Consider the following 5,726-nt stretch of genomic DNA (forward strand, 5'->3'; position numbering starts at 1 on the left):
CACACAGCTCACGGGAAACCAGGAAGTCTGCTCGCCGACCCAGTCCAACCCCTTTTGTAGCTGGCCTCTTTCCTTCCTCCACCAATGGGTGGCCTCCACCTGGAAACAAGCAACACTGAATACAAATACAAACAATAACAACACCGTACCGCAAATAATGACCCTGGGTCATAACACCCCCCCACCTAAAATCAAGCATCTCATTAGAGAGATGCTAGACCTAGTATCAAAAACATTAAAACAAACAAACAAATCGAACACTTCCTAGGGGGAAACCAGACTCATCAGTCACTGTCTGTGTCATCACTGATGATCCCCTGCAGGTTGGCCCATTCGGACATTTTCCTGCGACCTCTGTGGGTATTGTTTTCCTGATCACTGTCTGATTCCGAGTTTAGAGTGCGCTGATATTCAGAGGACGGACAGTCCTGTTGTTTCTGACTTGCTGAGGCACCCCTGCGTGTAGGTCGACCTTGTGTGGTAATGATGTTGTTGACATCAAGAGCAGCCAGTTCTTGAGCTTGCTCTCTCTTCATTCTGTGTCACAGTACGGCTGTGTGCAGGCAAAAGTAGGACCCAAACGCAAACTCACGGAGACGAAACGTAAACTCAAAAACACAGCTTTAATGCTGGCATAAAGTGAAACACAAAAAACAGTACTGAACTTAAACTGGGGAGACTAAAGCACGGGGAGAAATCACACAGCTATGAGGGAGGACGCAACACTGACAAAGAGAAACATGGGGCTTAAATACACTGAGGGATAACGAGGGGGAATGAGCCACAGGAGGAGAGCACAGCTGAGAGTAATTGAGCAGGACGAGGCAAGGGAAGCAAAACTAGAAACATTAACATAGAACAGACTGTGAAAGTAAAACAGGAAACACACTGACGGAACTCAAGACATGTGGACTTAACAGACTGGGGGAGACAGAACATAGGGATCTGAAACATGGAACAGAAAGGCACAGTAGATCAACATGAACATAACAACGCCACAGGGGAAGAGTAAAACTGAACACGATGAACACAGAAACACCAGACCTCTTCACAATAAAACAGGAAACATAATGAGACGTAGACATGACAACCCAAACTTCACAATGTAAGACACAGACATGAAACACATGAAAAGCAGGGGAGATTTACCATAGTTGGAAACACGAGGGGGAAATAATAAGAACTAGAAACACTTAAGCATGATAACAAATGAACTTAGGAACCTGAAGGGCTTACATAAACTAAAACATCAAAATGAACTAAAACTCAAAACACTGGGTCATAAGACCCAGGATCGTGACAGAGCCCCCCCTTCAAGGGCGGATTCCAGACGCCCAAAACCCCGAAAAGACAAAACAAAAAGACAACCCACCAAGGGCGGGCGGCGGGGGCCCAGGACGGAGGGCCAGAAACAAGGCCACAAAACCAAAATGTCCACCAAAAGCAAAGGAGTGCAGGGAACAGTTCACGACTCCCCAGGGGGCCGACCCGGAGGGTGACGGTCCAGAAAGTCATAGTCCATGTGATCAGGGGGCCGGCCCGGGGGGCGACGGTCCAGAAAGCCATAGTCCAAGTGATCAGGGGGCCGGCCTGGGGGGCGACGGCACAGGAGTTCATGGTCAAATAGTTCCGGGGGCCGTCCGTGCGGACGGCAACGGCGGCGACATGGAAACAGTTCAGGGGGCCGACCTCGACGGCGGTGACGTGGAAACAGTTCAGGGGGCCGGCCGAGCGGAAGGCGACGGGGCGGGAACCGTTCAGGGGGCCGGCCATGCGGAAGGCGGCGGCGGCGCCCAAGTGTCAGGCGTACCGGCCGAGGCTTGGAGGGCACAGGACCAGGTGACGCTGAAGCAGAGGCTGAGGCCGGACCAGGCGTAGCAGAAGCACAGGCAGAGGCCGGACCAGGCGTAGCAGAAGCACAGGCAGAGGCCGGACCAGGCGTAGCAGAAGCACAGGCAGAGGCCGGACCAGGCGTAGCAGAAGCACAGGCAGAGGCCGGGCCAGACGAGGACGAAGACTCTGACGAGGCCGGGCCAGATGAGGACGAAGACTCTGACGAGGCCGGGCCAGACGAGGGCGAAGACTCTGACGAGGCCGGGCCAGACGAGGGCGAAGACTCTGAGACTGAAGCCGGAGCCGGGCCAGACGAGGGCGAAGACTCTGAGACTGAAGCCGGAGCCGGACCAGGTGGAGCAGGAGCAGCTGATGCAGAGGCCGGACCGGGCGAGGATGAAGGCTCTGAGGCTGCAGCTGACGAAGCACAGGCTGGAGCTGCGGCTGACGAAGCACAGGCTGGAGCTGCGGCTGACGAAGCACAGGCTGGAGCTGCGGCTGACGAAGCACAGGCTGGAGCTGGTCCTGGCGTAGCAGAGGCAGAACCAGGTGACAGTGAGGCAGCCACAGGTGGTGAAGCAGAAGGTGGCCAGACGGGCTCCTCAGGCCCTCCAGCTGACGAAGCACGAGGCTGAACGGGCTCCTCGGGACCGCCAGCTGACGTGGCGTGAGGCCGGACGGGCTCCTCGGGCCCGCCAGCTGACGTGGCGTGGTGCTGGACGGGCTCCTCGGGCCCCCCAGCAGACGTGGCATGAGGCCGGAAGGGCTCCTTGGGCCCCCCAGCAGACGTGGCATGAGGCCGGAAGGGCTCCTCGGGCCCCCCAGCAGACGTGGCATGAGGCCGGAAGGGCTCCTCGGGCCCTCCAGCAGATGTGGCATGAGGCTGGTGCGGTTCTCCTGAACCCCCAGCTGACGTGGCATGAGGCTGGATGGGCTCCTCAGGCCCTCCAGCTGACGAGGCATGAGGCTGAACGGGCTCCTCGGGACCGCCAGCTGACGTGGCGTGAGGCCGGACGGGCTCCTCGGGCCCCCCAGCAGACGTGGCATGAGGCTGGTGCGGTTCTCCTGAACCCCCAGCTGACGTGGCATGAGGCTGGATGGGCTCCTCGGGCCCTCCAGCTGACGAGGCATGAGGCTGGATGGGCTCCCCGGGCCCTCCAGCTGACGTGACTTGAGGCTGGACGGGCTCCTCGGGCCCTCCAGCTGACGTGGCATGAAGCTGGACGGGCTCCTCGGGCCCTCCAGCAGTGGAAGAAAACTGCTCCGCTGCTCGGGATCGCTGACGGCGTGAACGCCGTTTTCTCCGGGAAGGAGGGGGAGGAGACGTGCCAGCCCGCGAATCCTCCAGCGGACCGGGCTGAACCTCCTCCGAGTCTTCATAGTGGAGAGGCCGATCCGGGCGGATGTGTACGGTGGAAACGAGGAAGTCCTGGATGAGAGGGTTTAGCGTGCCAAATAGCCAGGGAAGTCCAGAAACCATCCTCTGCAGACGGATGGCTAACTCCTCCTGGTACTCTTCAAAGGGCAGCGCAAACCATTCCTGGCATAGAAACTCCACCGCATAGATCATGTCCTCCCGGAGCTCAGCGGAGGGATTATGAGTTGCTGGGTCCATTGTCTGGTTGCGTCCTTCTGTCACAGTACGGCTGTGTGCAGGCAAAAGTAGGACCCAAACGCAAACTCACGGAGACGAAACGTAAACTCAAAAACACAGCTTTAATGCTGGCATAAAGTGAAACACAAAAAACAGTACTGAACTTAAACTGGGGAGACTAAAGCACGGGGAGAAATCACACAGCTATGAGGGAGGACGCAACACTGACAAAGAGAAACATGGGGCTTAAATACACTGAGGGATAACGAGGGGGAATGAGCCACAGGAGGAGAGCACAGCTGAGAGTAATTGAGCAGGACGAGGCAAGGGAAGCAAAACTAGAAACATTAACATAGAACAGACTGTGAAAGTAAAACAGGAAACACACTGACGGAACTCAAGACATGTGGACTTAACAGACTGGGGGAGACAGAACATAGGGATCTGAAACATGGAACAGAAAGGCACAGTAGATCAACATGAACATAACAACGCCACAGGGGAAGAGTAAAACTGAACACGATGAACACAGAAACACCAGACCTCTTCACAATAAAACAGGAAACATAATGAGACGTAGACATGACAACCCAAACTTCACAATGTAAGACACAGACATGAAACACATGAAAAGCAGGGGAGATTTACCATAGTTGGAAACACGAGGGGGAAATAATAAGAACTAGAAACACTTAAGCATGATAACAAATGAACTTAGGAACCTGAAGGGCTTACATAAACTAAAACATCAAAATGAACTAAAACTCAAAACACTGGGTCATAAGACCCAGGATCGTGACATTCTGACCTTTTTCCATTTCTGAATAGTTGGCTGACCATGTACACCAAGCTCTTCAAGCTCCTTCTTCAGAACAGCCACCTGGGAGCGGCAGTCCTCCAGCAGCTTCTTGTAATTTCTCCTCACGCCGCAGAGGGCAATATAACGTTCAAGCCTCGCCACCGATTTGTCATCAGACTTTGGTTTTCTGGTGCTCTCATCTTTCTTCACACTCTTCTTCATCTTTTTATCATTTGTTTTATCAGTCTTATTTTCTTTTTCATCTTCCAAAGAAGGTAGTGATGAAACTGAGTCTGGGTCACTGGTTTTCTCTTCCACTTTTGTATCTTCTTTTTCACTGTCAGAAGACTCGTTGCTCCTAATTTTGTCACTCGTTTCTGACTTGCAGTCTCCATCTGATTCGTTTCCTGCATCACTCAGTGGTGTTCTCCTTCCTTCATCTTTACTGCTGGTTACTGTCTCGACGTTCATTCTCACCATTTTCTTTGGACTGTCACTGCAGTTGCTTTCCTCACTGAGTTCCTCATCAGAAGACTCGTCACTGTCAATTTGACGATTTTCATTTCTCTTTTGTTGTGATTTTTTCACCTCTGGCTCTTCACCATCAGCTTGAGATTTGGCATTTTCTTCATCATTGCTGCTTTCCTTACTTTCTGTTTTGTTGTCCTCTTGAACCTCAGATTCTGATGATGAGCTTGAATGATTATTTTGTGATTTCTTTGCCCAGGATTCATCTTCACTCTCACTCATGACCTCGTCATTTCCATTTTCTCTTTTCCTTTTGTTCTGGAGCTTCTTAGTCTCTGAGTCACTTCATCATTATCCTGCATTTTCATCAGTTCCTCTTGCACCACCTGTTTCATGAAAGTTTTTACTTCTGGCCTTAATGAGTCACATTTGTTGTGTGTCTGATATCTCTTTTTTAAAATTCCCAAGGTCAGCGTGCTCAGGTCTGCCTCGTCACGGAGTTGACCACACACAAACCTGCGGATACCTGCTGCCTCCTTCTCCGACACCATACTAAAAACCTTCGCCGTCCCACCATCTACCCCCGGAACAGAACTATCATGCGGCTCAGAGCCGTCCGGAAACATTTCGGATATGTCCACCTCACCACCCAAGCGACGAGCTTGAGCACGAGTAACCACACATGCCGGATAAACTGTGGGGTCACCCAGCTCCGACGGGAATTGGCATAACCGATCCGAAGTAGGACACTCAATAACTTCCGGCATAGCCGGAAACACTTTTCCCCCGGCCAAGTCATTTCCCAAAACAAGATCAATGCCTTCAATTGGCAGCTGATCTCGAACCCCCACCCGCACAGCGCCCGATACGAAGGACGAGGTCAAAGTAACCGTATGGAGAGGCATGCGTAAAAGACTCACCTTGATACCCCACACCAGCAAATCAGAACCACAGTACGACTGCTGAGAAAAAGGCACGACTCCATGCCGCGCCACCGAATGCTTCGCCCCTGTATCCCTCAAGATGGTGATC

General features: G+C 52.9%; 1 pseudogene across 1 annotated transcript; it reads right to left on the bottom strand.

The window, feature by feature from the left end:
• Positions 1 to 282: 282 nt before the first annotated feature.
• LOC308398542 lies at positions 283 to 5,519 on the bottom strand (annotated as a pseudogene). The gene is made up of 2 exons: positions 4,228 to 5,519; positions 283 to 537 (listed from the first exon to the last, which is right to left on the bottom strand). The product of its transcript is annotated as an uncharacterized misc_RNA (transcript).
• Positions 5,520 to 5,726: the final 207 nt, after the last annotated feature.

This window comes from Rhamphochromis sp. 'chilingali' (genome assembly GCF_963969265.1).
Source record: "Rhamphochromis sp. 'chilingali' genome assembly, chromosome: 6".
Classification (NCBI taxonomy): Eukaryota; Metazoa; Chordata; class Actinopteri; order Cichliformes; family Cichlidae; genus Rhamphochromis; species Rhamphochromis sp. 'chilingali'.